Raw genomic sequence first — 20,472 nt, 5'->3', positions numbered from 1 at the left:
AGAGGGAGCAGAGGCAGTGCCGCAGCACAAGGCAAGACCACTATGGCCCAAATGTGGCAAAGTTTTGTGTGTCCACCACAATTGTCTACACCATCAGCGACGCCTCGAGTCAGCAGGAGGCAACGCTTCCGTCAGATGGTGTCAGACTACATGTCTTGCCCTGTCGCTGTACTCCCAGATGGCTCTTCCCCCTTCAAGTTTTGGGTCTCTAAGCTGGATACATGGCCAGAGCTTAGCCAGTATGCATTGGAGGTGCTGGCTTGCCCTGCTGCCAGTGTATTATCGGAACGTGTCTTTAGTGCCGCAGGTGGTGTACTAACAGACCGTCGCACGCGACTATCTTCCGATAATGTTGACCGGCTGACTTTTCTGAAAATGAACAAGGCCTGGATCTCCAAAGACTTTGCCATTCCTCTTACAGACTAAATTAGTGGTTGGCAACTGTATCCAGGTCTGCTGGTGTGTTCATTTTTCTACCACCTGAACTATAATCCCTGTGCTTCAACACAGCCAGTTGTCGCTCAGATGTGTCGTCTGCACAGAGAAACACACTAGCTCCTGTGTTACTGGGGTTCAGTAATGCCAGCTGATCCCCTGCTGTGTGGACGGCAGAGTCACCAGCTCCATCAACATTCAAACCACTACTGATTTTTAACCGTGCCCAACTTAGGTCTCTGGCTCCACTGTCTCTACTATTTCCCCTGACCTCCAACCCCGCCATCTACATCTCTGAAGTGGCGTCAGCACAATCTACACTTGTTCCTGTGTTCCTGTGGCTCAGTCCCATCAGTTTATCCCCTGATGTGTGTCCGGCAAGGTCTCCTGCTCTGTCCACATTCCCATAACCAGTAGTGGGAATGAGGACAGAGCTGGCGAACTTGCCGGACAAACATCAGGGGATCAACTGATGGGACTGAGCACCAGTAACACAGGAACAAGTGTAGATTGTGCTGACGCCACTTCAGAGATGTAGCTGGCGGGGTTGGAGGCCAGGGTAAATAGTAGAGACAGTGGAGCCAGAGGCCTAAGTGGAGCATGGTTAGAATCAGTAGTAGTCCACAACCTCCATAAAAACCGCTGCCCATTGGCCTCTGCATGCGGCATGCGTAATCCTGGGCACCAACAGCGTCAGTTGGTGTTCAGAAGTGTCGTCTCCACAGAGCCAAACACATTCGTTCAAGTGTTAGTGGGGTTCAGCACTGCCAGCTGTTCCCCTGCTGTGGAGATGGCAAGTCTCCTGCTGCCTTCACCTGCCAAAATCCAGTAGGCCCCAGCCTGCTCCTCGCCTAATCCTGGGCTCCAACAGCGTCAGTTGGTGTTCAGAAGTGTCGTCTCCACAGAGCCAAACACATTCGTTCAAGTGTTAGTGGGGTTCAGCACTGCCAGCTGTTCCCCTGCTGTGGAGATGGCAAGTCTCCTGCTGCATTCACCTGCCAAAATCCAGTAGGCCCCAGCCTGCTCCTCGCCTAATCCTGGGCTCCAACAGCGTCAGTTGGTGTTCAGAAGTGTCGTCTCCACAGAACCAAACACATTCGTTCAAGTGTTAGTGGGGTTCAGCACTGCCAGCTGTTCCCCTGCTGTGGAGATGGCAAGTCTCCTGCTGCATTCACCTGCCAAAATCCAGTAGGCCCCAGCCTGCTCCTCGCCTAATCCTGGGCTCCAACAGCGTCAGTTGGTGTTCAGAAGTGTCGTCTCCACAGAGCCAAACACATTCGTTCAAGTGTTAGTGGGGTTCAGCACTGCCAGCTGTTCCCCTGCTGTGGAGATGGCAGTCTCTCCTGCTGTCTCCGCATTACAAAGACAGTAGGCCTCTGCCTACACCCTCCTATTTCCTGGGCTTCAACACAGCCAGTTGTAGTTCGGAAGTGCCGTCCACACGGAAAGAGATACTTGCTCCCGTGTCTCAGTGGGGTTCAGTAACGTCAGCTGATCCCCTGCTGTGTGGATGGCAGTCTCTCCTGCTGTAAACTCATTCAAAATACAGTAGGCCTCTGCCTACACCCTCCTATTTCCTGGGCTTCAACACAGCCAGTTGTAGTTCGGAAGTGCCGTCCACACGGAAAGAGACACTTGCTCCCGTGTCTCAGTGGGGTTCAGTAACGTCAGCTGATCCCCTGCTGTGTGGATGGCAGTCTCTCCTGCTGTAAACTCATTCAAAATACAGTAGGCCTCTGCCTACACCCTCCTATTTCCTGGGCTTCAACACAGCCAGTTGTAGTTCGGAAGTGCCGTCCACACGGAAAGAGACACTTGCTCCCGTGTCTCAGTGGGGTTCAGTAACGTCAGCTGATCCCCTGCTGTGTGGATGGCAGTCTCTCCTGCTGTAAACTCATTCAAAATACAGTAGGCCTCTGCCTACACCCTCCTATTTCCTGGGCTTCAACACAGCCAGTTGTAGTTCGGAAGTGCCGTCCACACGGAAAGAGATACTTGCTCCCGTGTCTCAGTGGGGTTCAGTAACGTCAGCTGATCCCCTGCTGTGTGGATGGCAGTCTCTCCTGCTGTAAACTCATTCAAAATACAGTAGGCCTCTGCCTACACCCTCCTATTTCCTGGGCTTCAACACAGCCAGTTGTAGTTCGGAAGTGCCGTCCACACGGAAAGAGACACTTGCTCCCGTGTCTCAGTGGGGTTCAGTAACGTCAGCTGATCCCCTGCTGACTTTTCTGAAAATGAACAAGGCCTGGATCTCCAAAGACTTTGCCATTCCTCTTACAGACTAAATTAGTGGTTGGCAACTGTATCCAGGTCTGCTGGTGTGTTCATTTTTCTACCACCTGAACTATAATCCCTGTGCTTCAACACAGCCAGTTGTCGCTCAGATGTGTCGTCTGCACAGAGAAACACACTAGCTCCTGTGTTACTGGGGTTCAGTAATGCCAGCTGATCCCCTGCTGTGAGGACGGCAGAGTCACCAGCTCCATCAACATTCAAACCACTACTGATTTTTAACCGTGCCCAACTTAGGTCTCTGGCTCCACTGTCTCTACTATTTCCCCTGACCTCCAACCCCGCCATCTACATCTCTGAAGTGGCGTCAGCACAATCTACACTTGTTCCTGTGTTCCTGTGGCTCAGTCCCATCAGTTTATCCCCTGATGTGTGTCCGGCAAGGTCTCCTGCTCTGTCCACATTCCCATAACCAGTAGTGGGAATGAGGACAGAGCTGGCGAACTTGCCGGACAAACATCAGGGGATCAACTGATGGGACTGAGCACCAGTAACACAGGAACAAGTGTAGATTGTGCTGACGCCACTTCAGAGATGTAGCTGGCGGGGTTGGAGGCCAGGGTAAATAGTAGAGACAGTGGAGCCAGAGGCCTAAGTGGAGCATGGTTAGAATCAGTAGTAGTCCACAACCTCCATAAAAACCGCTGCCCATTGGCCTCTGCATGCGGCATGCGTAATCCTGGGCACCAACAGCGTCAGTTGGTGTTCAGAAGTGTCGTCTCCACAGAGCCAAACACATTCGTTCAAGTGTTAGTGGGGTTCAGCACTGCCAGCTGTTCCCCTGCTGTGGAGATGGCAAGTCTCCTGCTGCATTCACCTGCCAAAATCCAGTAGGCCCCAGCCTGCTCCTCGCCTAATCCTGGGCTCCAACAGCGTCAGTTGGTGTTCAGAAGTGTCGTCTCCACAGAACCAAACACATTCGTTCAAGTGTTAGTGGGGTTCAGCACTGCCAGCTGTTCCCCTGCTGTGGAGATGGCAAGTCTCCTGCTGCATTCACCTGCCAAAATCCAGTAGGCCCCAGCCTGCTCCTCGCCTAATCCTGGGCTCCAACAGCGTCAGTTGGTGTTCAGAAGTGTCGTCTCCACAGAGCCAAACACATTCGTTCAAGTGTTAGTGGGGTTCAGCACTGCCAGCTGTTCCCCTGCTGTGGAGATGGCAGTCTCTCCTGCTGTCTCCGCATTACAAAGACAGTAGGCCTCTGCCTACACCCTCCTATTTCCTGGGCTTCAACACAGCCAGTTGTAGTTCGGAAGTGCCGTCCACACGGAAAGAGATACTTGCTCCCGTGTCTCAGTGGGGTTCAGTAACGTCAGCTGATCCCCTGCTGTGTGGATGGCAGTCTCTCCTGCTGTAAACTCATTCAAAATACAGTAGGCCTCTGCCTACACCCTCCTATTTCCTGGGCTTCAACACAGCCAGTTGTAGTTCGGAAGTGCCGTCCACACGGAAAGAGACACTTGCTCCCGTGTCTCAGTGGGGTTCAGTAACGTCAGCTGATCCCCTGCTGTGTGGATGGCAGTCTCTCCTGCTGTAAACTCATTCAAAATACAGTAGGCCTCTGCCTACACCCTCCTATTTCCTGGGCTTCAACACAGCCAGTTGTAGTTCGGAAGTGCCGTCCACACGGAAAGAGACACTTGCTCCCGTGTCTCAGTGGGGTTCAGTAACGTCAGCTGATCCCCTGCTGTGTGGATGGCAGTCTCTCCTGCTGTAAACTCATTCAAAATACAGTAGGCCTCTGCCTACACCCTCCTATTTCCTGGGCTTCAACACAGCCAGTTGTAGTTCGGAAGTGCCGTCCACACGGAAAGAGATACTTGCTCCCGTGTCTCAGTGGGGTTCAGTAACGTCAGCTGATCCCCTGCTGTGTGGATGGCAGTCTCTCCTGCTGTAAACTCATTCAAAATACAGTAGGCCTCTGCCTACACCCTCCTATTTCCTGGGCTTCAACACAGCCAGTTGTAGTTCGGAAGTGCCGTCCACACGGAAAGAGATACTTGCTCCCGTGTCTCAGTGGGGTTCAGTAACGTCAGCTGATCCCCTGCTGTGTGGATGGCAGTCTCTCCTGCTGTAAACTCATTCAAAATACAGTAGGCCTCTGCCTACACCCTCCTATTTCCTGGGCTTCAACACAGCCAGTTGTAGTTCGGAAGTGCCGTCCACACGGAAAGAGATACTTGCTCCCGTGTCTCAGTGGGGTTCAGTAACGTCAGCTGATCCCCTGCTGTGTGGATGGCAGTCTCTCCTGCTGTCACCTCATTCAAAATTCAGTAGGCCTCTGCCTACACCCTCCTATTTCCTGGGCTTCAACACAGCCAGTTGTAGTTCGGAAGTGCCGTCCACACGGAAAGAGATACTTGCTCCCGTGTCTCAGTGGGGTTCAGTAACGTCAGCTGATCCCCTGCTGTGTGGATGGCAGTCTCTCCTGCTGTAAACTCATTCAAAATACAGTAGGCCTCTGCCTACACCCTCCTATTTCCTGGGCTTCAACACAGCCAGTTGTAGTTCGGAAGTGCCGTCCACACGGAAAGAGACACTTGCTCCCGTGTCTCAGTGGGGTTCAGTAACGTCAGCTGATCCCCTGCTGTGTGGATGGCAGTCTCTCCTGCTGTAAACTCATTCAAAATACAGTAGGCCTCTGCCTACACCCTCCTATTTCCTGGGCTTCAACACAGCCAGTTGTAGTTCGGAAGTGCCGTCCACACGGAAAGAGACACTTGCTCCCGTGTCTCAGTGGGGTTCAGTAACGTCAGCTGATCCCCTGCTGTGTGGATGGCAGTCTCTCCTGCTGTAAACTCATTCAAAATACAGTAGGCCTCTGCCTACACCCTCCTATTTCCTGGGCTTCAACACAGCCAGTTGTAGTTCGGAAGTGCCGTCCACACGGAAAGAGATACTTGCTCCCGTGTCTCAGTGGGGTTCAGTAACGTCAGCTGATCCCCTGCTGTGTGGATGGCAGTCTCTCCTGCTGTCACCTCATTCAAAATTCAGTAGGCCTCTGCCTACACCCTCCTATTTCCTGGGCTTCAACACAGCCAGTTGTAGTTCGGAAGTGCCGTCCACACGGAAAGAGATACTTGCTCCCGTGTCTCAGTGGGGTTCAGTAATGTCAGCTGATCCCCTGCTGTGTGGATGGCAAAGTCTCCTGCTGCCTACACAGTCGTACCACTACTGATTTTTAACCGTGCTCCAATTAGGCCTGTGGCTCCACTGTCTCTCGTATTTCCCCTGTCCTCCAACCCTGCCAGTTACAGCTCCGAAGTGGCGTCTGCACAATCCACACTTGTTCCTGTGTTACAGGTGTTCAGTCCGATCAGTTAATCCCCTGATGTGTGTCCGGCAATGTCGCCTGCTCTGTCCACATTCCCATTATCGGAATGTGGACAGAGCAGGCGACATTGCCGGACACACATCAGGGGATTAACTGACCGGACTGAACACCTGTAACACAGGAACAAGTGTGGATTGTGCAGACGCCACTTCGGAGCTGTAACTGGCGGGGTTGGAGGACAGGGGAAATACGAAAATCAGTGAATCCACAGGCCTAAGTGGAGCTTGGTTCAAATTAGTAGTCTACAACCGATCTTAAAATTTCTTCAATGCAGCCTAAGCCTGCTCCGTGCTTGTCCCTGGGCTTCAACACAGCCAGTTGTTGCTCGGAAGTGCCGTCTTCACAGAGTAAAACACTAGCTCCTGTGTTTGTGGGGTTCAGTAACGTCAGCTGTTCCCCTGCTGTTTTGATGGCAATCTGTCCTGCTGCCTCCCAATTGACAGCACATCAGGCCTCAGCCTGCTAAGTGCTTGTCCTGGGCTCCAACATCGCCAGTTGCTGCTCATAACTGACTTTGGCACGGGTACTCCCTCCTGCCCAGCTTGGTTCCAGCCCTGCCTGCTGTTTCCGGGAAGTGTCAATGTCAGTTTGCCACCCCAAGTTGCCATGTCGTGTTGCGGTTGGGTTAGCCGAGGCTAGGGTGCCAGCAGTTTAGGTGCTTCCTATGTGGACTGCGGGTTCTGGTAAGAAAGGTTTGTTCCATAGTGCCAGTAGGACAAGCACCCCCTGTAGGACTGTGTGATTCGGTAACTGCGGCCAGCTTGCGGCATGCCAACTTTGCTTTTCAGGGGTAACTTCTGATACCCCTCCGGGTTCCAGCACCGTCAGCTGGTTCTCATCAGAGCCTTTGGCCTAGGTGCCTCCATCTCGGTATCCGAGTTCCAGCAACGTCTGCTGGTCCTTGGTAGTGCTTTGTAGCACAGGTACCTCCTGCTTAGTAACCGGGTTCCAGCACCGTCAGCTGGTCCTCGGTTGTGCCATTGGCTCTTATTCCTTCTGCTGCCCCTCCGGGTGCCAGCACTGTCAGCTGGTCCTCGCTATTTCCGTTTGCTCTTGCAGCTTATGCTACCCCTCCGGGTTCCAGCACCGTCAGCTGGTTCTCGTCAGAGCCTTTGGCCTAGGTGCCTCCATCTCGGTATCCGAGTTCCGGCAACGTCTGCTGGTCCTTGGTAGTGCTTTGTAGCACAGGTACCTCCTGCTTAGTAACCGGGTTCCAGCACCGTCAGCTGGTCCTCGGTTGTGCCATTGGCTCTTATTCCTTCTGCTGCCCCTCCGGGTGCCAGCACTGTCAGCTGGTCCTCGCTATTTCCATTTGCTCTTGCAGCTTATGCTACCCCTCCGGGTTCCAGCACCGTCAGCTGGTTCTCGTCAGAGCCTTTGGCCTAGGTGCCTCCATCTCGGTATCCGAGTTCCGGCAACGTCTGCTGGTCCTTGGTAGTGCTTTGTAGCACAGGTACCTCCTGCTTAGTAACCGGGTTCCAGCACCGTCAGCTGGTCCTCGGTAGTGCCATTGGCTCTTGTTCCTTCTGCTGCCCCTCCGGGTGCCAGTACCGTCAGCTGGTTCAAGAGGACAAAGAACAGGAAGACAACCACCAAGATGCAGAACAACAAGAGAGAGAAGACAAAGAAGCATAAAAAAAACAAAGCAGAAGAACATTAAGCATAAGACTAATACTCTGAGCAAATGATATTATCTTATTTATAAGCAGAAGAAGACTAAGCAGTGTATGGGGGTGAGTCCGTTCCTCCTCGTGGTGCCCCTGGAAAAGGCCTGCTTCTGCAGGCCAAACTGAACGCGGACAAATCCTGTTGTAAATCTTTTGTGACAGGCAGAACGGAAGGTGTAAACTTCTAACTTTTCTAGATAACAACTACAGGAATGCCTGACACAAACAAGAATATGATGAAGAAGAATAGGAAGAAGATGAAGAAGCTGAATATGTAGAATAATAATTGTTGAATAAGAAGAATATGAAGAATGTAAGAAAAGGAAGAAGAAGAAGAAGAAGAAGAAGAAGAATGTAAAAAAAGGAAGTAGAAGAAGAAGAAGAAGAATGTAAAAAAAGGAATAAGAAGAAGAATGTAAAAAAAGGAAGTAGTAGAAGAAGAAGAAGAATGTAAAAAAAGGAAGTAGAAGAAGAAGAAGAAGAATGTAAAAAAAGGAAGTAGAAGAAGAAGACATACATGTCTGGCAAAATATAAATGAGGCTAACATAGTCAATATCTTTGTAACTCCTAACATCTTTAAAAAAAAAAGTTTAATTCCTGCTATTCCATTTGATTGGGCTAAACCTCTATGGCTTTAATGTCTCCTCCACCTCCCACAATACATTCTACATTATTCTTAGTTGTTTTTCTTCATGTAGAATTAACCTACAAGGAAAGAAAGGGTTTTTTTTAATTCCGATATTTTGGCCCCATTGACTTGCATTGGTTCCCGGTATCGGAATCGGCGATACCGATACTTTTTTTTAAGATCGGCCGATCCATTCCGATCCGATATTTTCAAGTATCGGCTGGTATCGCTCAACTCTAGTTGTAGGTAACAATTATTTGCACTTACAGATTTTCAGCCAGACATGTCTTCTTCTGGGAGCCCTCCCTCACATAGCCAGCGAAATTAGGTATTTTTTTTTTTTTTTGGCCAGGCCATTCTTGGTACACATAACCCTATATATGCATTCTTGTTTAATAGGAAGCTAAACCAGAGGGTCTCTCAGAAGGAGACGGACGTAGCGGAGAAATGCCTGGAGTGGGCTCCCCGAGTGTAAGTATCTTTGCATGCATTGCACTAAAAGATCTTCATACACATCACTGGACTCAAAAAACAGGTCAACATAACAGCATTTAATTTTCCTTTTCTTGTTGTTTTTTCATTAAAGGCTTCTGAATCTGTTGCTCGCCGGAGAGTTCCTCAAAGTGCCTCCCAGAGTCGTCGGCAACCACGTCGGGAAGGTCGCCATAGAGTAAGTAATTTTTTTTTGGACTTTTGTGGTTTGTAATTAATGCTGTGATTGTTATGTTTACCTTTTTTGTCTTTAAACAGGCTTCAGAGCATGCTCACGATTCCGATAGTGAGGATGTAGCTATTGATGTGGACCTCCTAATTGATATGGTGAGAGATCGTGAGCCGCTATGGAATATGCTTGTGTTACTAGACGACTCTGGGAGGAAGTGTGCCAGGCTGTGGTATGTAACTGGGAGGAACTCCATTCTCAGAAAGAACAGCGCAAGTTTTCACATTTCAGTAATGTTTCCGGATGTATTGTGCTTGATCCTAACCATTTTGTGTTTTCACTTTTCAGGGGAAAGAGTTCAGTTGCCGTGGAGGTCAATGCGGGATCGCTTCAAGAAGGAGTTCAACAAAGAGATGCAGGCTCCCAGCGGATCAGGAGGACGCAGGAGCTGGTATAAATATGCCCAGGCCCTGTCGTTTCTCCGATCAACTATGGTGACAAGAAGGTAAAAATTCCTACCAGAAGTTACAAAATAAAAAATGTTAAAATGTGTAACTTTTTTTTGGCAGCCAGGGCTAATCAATATCATGATATTAATGTCTATTTTTTTCTACATTTTTCAACAGCACCTTCAGCAGCACGCGGGAGCCTGCATTGCACCCTTCTGGAGCGATCCCCCAGGAGGCTGTCACCGGGGACCACGACATACCCAACCCCTCTGCACCCTCCCTGTCTTCCCTTGTGTGTGATCCCTCAGCCCCATCAACCTCTGCTGGAGCATCTGTGCAGGCTTCATTACATGAAGCTGCTGTTGACGAGGTAGGCTTACCTTTACCTCACCCCTCTGACACAGCTGCCCTCTATAGAACACCTTTGAGTTCTGGGTAGCTGCGTCACCGGGGTCAGGAAAGGCAGTTAGCTACGGAGTTTTTGCATCTGCATGCATCCTTTCAAAACGCTATGAAAGTCATGACCCAGCAAATGTCTGCTGAGTTCAACCTTGTTAGTAGAGAGGTGCTTGATTTAAGCACGCGTGTTGAAAGGATGCATCTAGATGCAAATAAAGCGCCGCATCATTCTTTTTTCAAAGCTGTAATTGAGCGCCTTCACAACCTAACTCCTGAACAGCAGCTGCATGTAATGCAAGCCTGCCAGGTGGCCTTAGCACAGGTGACATCAGTAGCCCCTACAACCGGCCCAGTAGTTGCTCCAGGCCCGGTCCTTCCTACCACTCCTGTACCATACCATTTTACCCAGTACCAACCTTATGCCCCTTTCCAGTCTCCTTCCCCGTACCAGTTCCCAACTGCATCCATGCCTCCACTCCCTTCCCAACCTACACTCCCTTCCCAAACTACACTTCCTGCCCAATACATCCAGTCTCCTTCCACATCCCAAATTCAACCGTCCTTAATCAACACGCACAGTTTTGTTTCCCCCCAGTCTATTGTTTTCTCCACCCCTTCATCAACCCCTTCACCTTCTTTCTCCATTCCTATACCTTGTCCTTTGGTCTCTGACCCCTCACAAACTCCATCCTCCCACACTAACCCCGCTGTTGAAGTCGTCCAAACTGAGAGCCCCTCCAATAGTATTTCCGCTACACATTACACAAATCTTTAAGGTGTTTTGTTACAAATAGGGATGGGCGAATCTACTCATTAGGACTCGTTACTCTGCGAGTAGTAGGGGACTCGCAGGAGTCGGTACTCTGCGAGTTTCCAAGCGATTACTCGCACAGTAATGAGTCCAATGCAAATCAATGGCAATCCTCGTTTTTGCAGTTTCTTAGCGATTTTGTGTCAGCAGCTGGACACAAAATCGCTAAGAAACTAGGATTGCTTGTATTAAACTGTGAAAAAACTAGCTAGGAGTTCTCTCTCTCTCTCTCTCTCTCCTCCCCCCAGCACAGGAATCGCTGCAACACTCGCATCCCCATTCTCCTCCCCCCCAGCACAGGAATCGCTGCAAAACTCGCATCCCCATTCTTCTCCCCCCAGCACAGGAATCGCTGCAAAACTCGCATCCCCATTCTCCTCCCCCCCAGCACAGGAATCGCTGCAAAACTCGCATCCCCATTCTCCTCCCCCCCAGCACAGGAATCGCTGCAAAACTCGCATCCCCATTCTCCTCCCCCCCAGCACAGGAATCGCTGCAAAACTCGCATCCCCATTCATTAACATTGGACTCGCTAGACTTGCAATGAATAGCGAGTTTCCAAGTCGGACTCGTTACAGCCTAGCGATTCCGAATATTTCAGGATTCGCCCATCCCTAGTTACAAACAAAAGTTTTCTTAAAAAATATTAAAGAAAAACTTTCAGCTAAAAGCTGATAAAAAATAAATTTTGCTTTTGAGTCAATAAAATGTATTTTGTTTCTTTTACTGTTGAATCTAAAATGTCTATCTATAAAACTGAATGAGTGAGTGAGTATGTGAGTTAGTGTGTGACAGTAGGTGAGTGAGTGTGAGTATGTGAGTGTGTGTGAGTGTGTGTGAGTGATTGTGTGAGAGTAGGTATGTGAGTGTGTGTACAAGAACGTGTATGAGTAAATGTACGTGTGTGGCGGTGGGGGGAGGCCTGCTGGTTGGCAGTACTGTGGAAGGTCCTTGGATCACCAGCAGGTGCCACATTGGCATACCCATCACTGGGGTATTTTAATATGGCGGTCAGCATAGTGCCGGTCAGAATTGTTAAAAAACGAGAAAATAATTGCTTTCTTAAAGGGCCAAAGAGGTCAATAATATAGTAGAAATCACGAAAACCATCCTCCCTCCATAATACCGCTGTATAGCCCCTATATTATTTTCTACACCGCACACTACATGAATTTGTATCAAGTTTTTAAATAAATGATTCTTTATTAGCTTTTAAAGAGCTTTATTGTCAGGAATTTCATAATTTACAATACTTTGGGTAAACGAAAGTTAGTTAAAGAAGTTAGAATACTGTTACAAAGGTACAATACTTTTACAAAATGTAAGGTAACAAGGTACAGTAACTTTACCCAAAAAAATTGTTAAGTACAAGGTGCAAAATAGGTTTTAACATCTCAAACCATGTCATCCTGCCATTCAACTCTACTTTCAGGTGACATAAAGTACTCGGCAAATGTGTCCCTCATTCTGGACACTGCTAGAGTACTTCGCACATTAACAGTGCGATAATCATGCAATGTGGTTTCGACATCATTGTCTTCTATGGCAATCTGTTCCTTAGTAATAACAAAATTGTGTAGGACCACACATGCTTTTACCACCTCATCCACATTTTCAGTTTTCAAGTTAATTGCGGTCAACAGAACTCTCCATTTTGCAGTAAGAATTCCAAAAGAACACTCCACCATCCTCTGTGCTCGTGTCAGGCGATAGTTGAACACTCTTTTTGTTGGTGTCAAGTCTCTGCTTTCATACGGCTTGAGCAGGTGTTCTAAAAGTTGAAACGCTTCATCACCTACGCAGACAAATGGCAGTGGTGGCCCAGAAGTTTGAGGAAGTGGTCTTGGAGGTGGGAATTGGAATGTGTTTCCGTACAAATTATGGCCCATTGCTGAAATTTTAAAAACTTGTGAGTCATTGGAATGTCCATAGGCCCCAATATCCACCGCACTAAATTTGTACTTGGCGTCTGCAATCGCCATCAGGACTATAGAGAAATATTTTTTATAATTAAAAAATTCAGATCCCGATCCTGCTGGTTTAGTGATCCTGATGTGCTTGCCATCAACTGCACCCAGGCAATTCGGAAACTGACTGATGCTGTAAAATTGGTCAGCTATTTTGAGCCACCTCTCTGTTGTGGGCTGTGGGATAAACTCTTCATGTAGACTGTCCCACAATGCGCGGAATGTGTACTTGATGATACCTGATAGTGTTGAAATCCCAATCCTATACTGGTACTGTAGCAACGAAAGGGATTCGCCTGTTGCAAGGAATCTGTGGGAAAAGTAAAAAACAATAATTAATGCAAAAAACTGCAAAAACAGGAGGAGACACATTTCCAGTATACTGAAGTCTGCTTTGGAGGAGAAACAGTAAAAATTGGCTTACCGGAGAGTGACCATCAAACGCTCCGGTGGTGAGATGGAGAAGCGGCAGTAGATGTCACGTCTCCGGATCAGTTCTCCAACCCTGTCCAGCAAAAAGTCAAAAGTTTCCACTTTCATCCGCGTATAAAGCAAAAACTTCTCTGAATTTTCTCGCAACGCCAGATATAATGTTGCAAAGAATCCCAGTGTCAGCCTCTGTGCGGTTATAGGGTGAATCCAGAAACGATGTCGGGGCAGACGCATGATACGCTGCCTTTATCGCTCCTTCACCATGACAATTGCTGCCAAAGAATTGGCCTCAAAAATGAAATCAATCTAAGCCTGCGCGATGTTTCCAGTAATACCTTCCATCTTGCTCCAAAACAACAACCTCTCAACAGGGTGTATACCAAGGTATATATAGGTTTTCCTGTGAATACGACTAGCCAATGGTGGCTTTTGGGCGTTTTTTAAAAACCGGATCCGGCAAAAAACGGACGAAACGGATGGAAAAACTGATGCACCGGTTCCGTTTTTTTGCCCGATCCGGCCACCGGATTATGTAAAAAACCGGAACCGATGGATCAGTTTTTTACATTTTATGCCGGATCCGGCGATGCGGCACGGCGCCGCATCGCACCTGATGCGAGATAACTGAAATCTGAAAGTAGCCTAAGACAGCATTGATGGTGCACATGAACTGATTCTGTTAGATACATGAGTTACAGTGGCTTATATGGCAAATTAGCCCTATAAGGATGAAGATTCATTTGTGATGAAGAGGTGAAAAAGCAGTGCATTTATGGCTTGCAGCTCAGCCTAAAATATTTTTACATAAAGAAATATAAAAGCCCATTGACAAATAGACAAAATGTATTGAAAAGTAGAATATGTAAAAAAAAAATCACGTATTTGTCTTTTCTGAAAGTTGAATACGGGTTTATTTTTGACTCGCCCACGTATATTATGACCATCTGATATTTACGTTTAAGCTTTGTAGATTATTACGGAAGACATGGTATTGTGCCAGACTGGAACCATCATACAGTGGAGACAAATTTCAACTTTTGTGTCCTAACTGAATCCTGTTAAGGTTTTCTACATTTTGATTTTTGTTTTCAAAAGTGACAAAAGCTTCAATTGAGAGCGCCAAAGCAAATGTGAACAGAGAGGTAGACTTGGCTCATAACACAGCAGTGGCAGGTAACAAGGGACCTGCTTTGCTCTTACAGATTAGATTCAAGTAGAGAAATTATATATGAGTCAAACACCATAATGCAAATTTAAAATGCTTTGCTCCCTGTGCACCAGTTTGGAAACCATGATAATGCAATCTTTCCCGTCATCATACAGCGTGTAATCCATGCAACCATATGCTGTAAGACTCTATGTAAATGTCAGTGCTTGGGGCTGTCACACAGTATTTCTGCTTCCAGAATCAATTGGACAATTACTGGATCCTTAATGAGACTGATGGAGATATTCGGAGACTGCTGGCGGAGTCTGAAAGTCTCCAGCTCGCGGGCATGGATCCACTTTTGCAGAAATAATATTATAATCATGACTATGACAGCAACTATGTATTCTTTCCCTGTAAAAATCTCTGCAGGCACTAGAAGGGGAACACACGGCTTAGTGATCAGAGAAAAACTGACACAAATGGATTGAAAACAAGAGCCTGGGTTAGTGGGGACTGCAGACAGGATAAGAAAGAAATAAAGACAAACAGACATTAGGTGAAGGAGAAGCAAGCAGCTGTAGAGTGAACAGTCTGTACGGCACTAGAATCCAGAGCGACAGAGGAACCTGATACTATGGGAGATAGAAATCAGCTCTCACTTTATCAAATATCACATTTGTGTGCCTGGAAAAGCCAGTTTATGGGGACTAATGGAGGCTTAAAAGGCTCCATGATTGGTAATGTTGGGACTTAATTAGGCCATAAGGAGGGGGAAACATTATTATCATCTGCAAAAAAAAATCACAGCTAAATTCTTCATATTACCTTCTTAATAGAGAAACAAGTCATGGCCTCTAGGGAAGGCTTTATATAAAGCTTTTTTAATGTGATTAATTTTTCACGGCTCCGTAGATACATTGTGTAACCCTTTCACCATACAAGAGAGATGCAAAAACATTCATCTTTAGACTATACAAAAAGAGAACGAAATGGAATTTCAAAATTTGAAGGTTTCTGGGACTGATGCAAATCCAGTAATAATTTATAAAGAATAAATGGGATATGTTAAGGTACAGATCAATAGATCAATGGATCAGTCTAAGGGTTCGTGCAGACGACTGTATGCGTCCGAGTGCGATCTGACAAAACCTTGGATCACACTCGGATCTATGTCATTCTATGGGGCAGTGAACGTAACCAATTTTTTCCTTGGACCGAGCCGGTCCAAGGAAAACCCTGCAGCATGCCCTAGTTTGATCTGATATTCGGATCACACTCAGCCATGCAAGTCAACAAGTGTGTGGAAATCCTTGGACTGTGCTCGGATGATATCTAAGTGCACTCCAATTTCCATGGACTGACAGAATGGAGAAGATAGAGAATTTTTTTCTCCATCTTCTCCTCATCCAAGAAAATTAGATCATACTAAGTGTGAAAAAGTTTGGGGGATGTAATTTCATGTCAATAGACTGTATAATATTTGTGTGAAGCTGAGACAGGACATCTGTCTAAGTAGGTGGTCCAGTTTCAACAGCATCAAGTGAAAAAGCTCACACCTTCAGCAGCCTAGCTGGTACTAAGACCTTCCTGGCAAGATGAATCCCTTGCCTGGAGACCACACTGTGTAACTGCTGCTATCAAATTACCCGGTCAAATGAGAGATGTAATTTCATAAGGAGATTATGAAGTTATTGTAAGTCCTAACCAAATACCAATTAAATTCTCAAAATCTGGGGAACAAGAGGAACACCTGCCAGGATCTCGATACTTTCTTGCACCCCGGGATGGGGAGATACATAGAGCAGCTATTAGAAGTCAGGTAGCGAATCCGTGTTTGGTCTCCAAGCTTAATGGGGGTCCAGCAGGATACGATGGTGCCAAAACTGCCCCTCTATGACCTTCCATTGAGAAGTTATGATTAGAGTTGAGCGATACCAGCCGATACTTGAAAATATCGGATCGGAATGGATCGGCCGATCTTAAAAAAAAGTATCGGTATCGCCGATTCCGATACCGGGAACCAATGCAAGTCAATGGGGCCAAAATATCGGAATTAAAAAAAAACCTTTCTTTCCTTGTAGGTTAATTCTACATGAAGAAAAACAACTAAGAATAATGTAGAATGTATTGTGGGAGGTGGAGGAGACATTAAAGCCATAGAGGTTTAGCCCAATCAAATGGAATAGCAGGAATTAAACTTTTTTTTTAAAGACGTTAGGAGTTACAAAGATATTGACTATGTTAGCCTCCTTTATATTTTGCCAGACATGTATGTCTTCTTCTTCATTCTTCTTTCTTCTTCTTTCTTATTCTTCTTCCTTTTTTTACCTTCTTCTTCTTCTTCCTATTCCTTTTTTTACATTCTTCTTCTTCTTCCTTTTTTTACATTCTTCTACTTCCTTTTTTTAAATTCTTCTACTTCCTTTTTTTACATTCTTCTTCTTCTTCTTCCTTTTTTTAAATTCTTCTACTTCCTTTTTTTACATTCTTCTTCTTCTTCCTTTTCTTACATTCTTCATATTCATCTTATTCAACAATTATTATTCTACATATTCAACTTCTTCATCTTCTTCCTATTCTTCTTCATCATATTCTTATTTGTGTCAGGCAATCCTGTAGTTGTTATCTAGAAAAGTTAGAAGTTTACACCTTCCGTTCTGCCTGTCACAAAAGATTTACAACAGGATTTGTCCGCGTTCAGTTTGGCCTGCAGCAGCAGGCCTTTTCCAGGGGCACCACGAGGAGGAACGGACTCACCCCCATACACTGCTTAGTCTTCTTCTGCTTATAAATAAGATAATATCATTTGCTCAGAGTATTAGTCTTATGCTTAATGTTCTTCTGCTTTGTTTTTTTATGCTTCTTTGTCTTCTCTCTCTTGTTGTTCTGCATCTTGGTGGTTGTCTTCCTGTTCTTTGTCCTCTTGAACCAGCTGACGGTACTGGCACCCGGAGGGGCAGCAGAAGGAACAAGAGCCAATGGCACTACCGAGGACCAGCTGACGGTGCTGGAACCCGGTTACTAAGCAGGAGGTACCTGTGCTACAAAGCACTACCAAGGACCAGCAGACGTTGCCGGAACTCGGATACCGAGATGGAGGCACCTAGGCCAAAGGCTTTGCCGAGAACCAGCTGACGATGCTGGAACCCGGATGGGTAGCATAAGCTGCAAGAGCAAATGGAAATAGCGAGGACCAGCTGACAGTGCTGGCACCCGGAGGGGCAGCAGAAGGAATAAGAGCCAATGGCACAACCGAGGACCAGCTGACGGTGCTGGAACACGGTTACTAAGCAGGAGGTACCTGTGCTACAAAGCACTACCAAGGACCAGCAGACTTTGCCTGAACTCGGATACTGAAATGGAGGCACCTAGGCCAAAGGCTCTGCCGAGAACCAGCTGACGGTGCTGGAACCCAGATGGGTAGCATAAGCTGCAAGAGCAAATGGAAATAGCGAGGACCAGCTGACAGTGCTGGCACCCGGAGGGGCAGCAGAAGGAATAAGAGCCAATGGCACAACCGAGGACCAGCTGATGGTGCTGGAACCCAGTTACTAAGCAGGAGGTACCTGTGCTACAAAGCACTACCAAGGACCAGCAGACGTTGCCGGAACTCGGATACCGAGATGGAGGCACCTAGGCCAAAGGCTCTGCCGAGAACCAGCTGACGGTGCTGGAACCCGGAGGGGCAGCTGAAGTTACCCCTGAAAAGCAAAGTTGGCATGCCACAAGCTGGCCGCAGTTACCGAATCACACAGTCCTACAGGGGGTGCTTGTCCTACTGGCACTACAGAACAAGCCTTTCTTACCAGAACCCGCAGTCCACATAGGAAGTACCTAAACTGCTGGCACCCTAGCCTCGGCTAACCCAACCGCAACACGACATACCAGAACCCGCAGTCCACATAGGAAGTACCTAAACTGCTGGCACCCTAGCCTCGGCTAACCCAACCGCAACACGACATGGCAACTTGGGGTGGCAAACTGACATTGACACTTCCCGGAAACAGCAGGCAGGGCTGGAACCAAGCTGGGCAGGAGGGAGTACCCGTGCCAAAATCAGTTATGAGCAGCAACTGGCGATGTTGGAGCCCAGGGACAAGCACTTAGCAGGCTGAGGCCTGATGTGCTGTCAATTGGGAGGCAGCAGGACAGATTGCCATCAAAACAGCAGGGGAACAGCTGACGTTACTGAACCCCACAAACACAGGAGCTAGTGTTTTACTCTGTGAAGACAGCACTTCCGAGCAACAACTGGCTGTGTTGAAGCCCAGGGACAAGCACGGAGCAGGCTGAGGCTGCATTTAAGAAATTTTAAGATCGGTTGTAGACTTCTACTAATTTTAACCAAGCTCCACTTAGGCCTCTGGCTTCACTGATTTTCGTATTTCCCCTGTCCTCCAACCCTGCCAGTTACAGCTCCGAAGTGGCGTCTGCACAATCCACACTTGTTCCTGTGTTACAGGTGTTCAGTCCGGTCAGTTAATCCCCTGATGTGTGTCCGGCAATGTCGCCTGCTCTGTCCACATTCCCATAACTAGTTATGGGAATGTGGACAGAGCAGGCGACATTGCCGGACACACATCAGGGGATTAACTGACCGGACTGAACACCTGTAACACAGGAACAAGTGTGGATTGTGCAGACGCCACTTCGGAGCTGTAACTGGCGGGGTTGGAGGATAGGGGAAATGCGAGAGACAGTGGAGCCACAGGCCTAATTGGAGCACGGTTAAAAATCAGTAGTAGTAGGACTGTGTAGGCAGCAGGAGACTTTGCCATCCACACAGCAGGGGAACAGCTGGCGTTACTGAACCCCACTGAGACACGGGAGCAAGTGTCTCTTTCCGTGTGGACGGCACTTCCGAGCTACAACTGGCTGTGTTGAAGCCCAGGAAATAGGAGGGTGTAGGCAGAGGCCTACTGTCTTTGGAATGCGGAGACAGCAGAAGAGACTGCCTTCTACACAGCAGGGGAACAGCTGGCGTTACTGAACCCCACTGAGACACGGGAGCAAGTGTCTCTTTCCGTGTGGACGGCACTTCCGAGCTACAACTGGCTGTGTTGAAGCCCAGGCAAAATCTGGGTGTAGGCTGGGGCCTACTGTCTTTGGAATGCGGAGACAGCAGGAGAGACTGCCATCCACACAGCAGGGGAACAGCTGGCGTTACTGAACCCCACTGAGACACGGGAGCAAGTGTCTCTTTCCGTGTGGACGGCACTTCCGAGCTACAACTGGCTGTGTTGAAGCCCAGGAAATAGGAGGGTGTAGGCAGAGGCCTACTGTCTTTGGAATGTGGAGACAGCAGGAGAGACTGCCTTCCACACAGCAGGGGAACAGCTGGCGTTACTGAACCCCACTGAGACACGTGAGCAAGTGTATCTTTCCGTGTGGACGGCACTTCCGAGCTACAACTGGCTGTGTTGAAGCCCAGGAAATAGGAGGGTGTAGGCAGAGGCCTACTGTCTTTGGAATGCGGAGACAGCAGGAGAGACTGCCATCCACACAGCAGGGGAACAGCTGGCGTTACTGAACCCCACTGAGACACGGGAGCAAGTGTCTCTTTCCGTGTGGACGGCACTTCCGAGCTACAACTGGCTGTGTTGAAGCCCAGGAAATAGGAGGGTGTAGGCAGAGGCCTACTGTCTTTGGAATGCGGAGACAGCAGGAGAGACTGCCTTCCACACAGCAGGGGAACAGCTGGCGTTACTGAACCCCACTGAGTCACGGGAGCAAGTGTCTCTTTCCGTGTGGACGGCACTTCCGAGCTACAACTGGCTGTGTTGAAGCCCAGGAAATAGGAGGGTGTAGGCAGAGGCCTACTGTCTTTGGAATGCGGAGACAGCAGGAGAGACTGCCTTCCACACAGCAGGGGAACAGCTGGCGTTACTGAACCCCACTGAGACACGGGAGCAAGTGTCTCTTTCCGTGTGGACGGCACTTCCGAGCTACAACTGGCTGTGTTGAAGCCCAGGAAATAGGAGGGTGTAGGCAGAGGCCTACTGTCTTTGGAATGCGGAGACAGCAGGAGAGACTGCCATCCACACAGCAGGGGAACAGCTGGCGTTACTGAACCCCACTGAAACACGGGAGCAAGTGTCTCTTTCCGTGTGGACGGCACTTCCGAGCTACAACTGGCTGTGTTGAAGCCCAGGAAATAGGAGGGTGTAGGCAGAGGCCTACTGTCTTTGGAATGCGGAGACAGCAGGAGAGACTGCCATCCACACAGCAGGGGAACAGCTGGCATTA

Source organism: Dendrobates tinctorius, unplaced genomic scaffold (assembly GCF_039654945.1).
Source record: "Dendrobates tinctorius isolate UK_male_01 unplaced genomic scaffold, ASM3965494v1 ptg000022l, whole genome shotgun sequence".
NCBI lineage: Eukaryota > Metazoa > Chordata > Amphibia > Anura > Dendrobatidae > Dendrobates > Dendrobates tinctorius.
Note: the sequence above shows the minus strand (reverse complement) of the source record.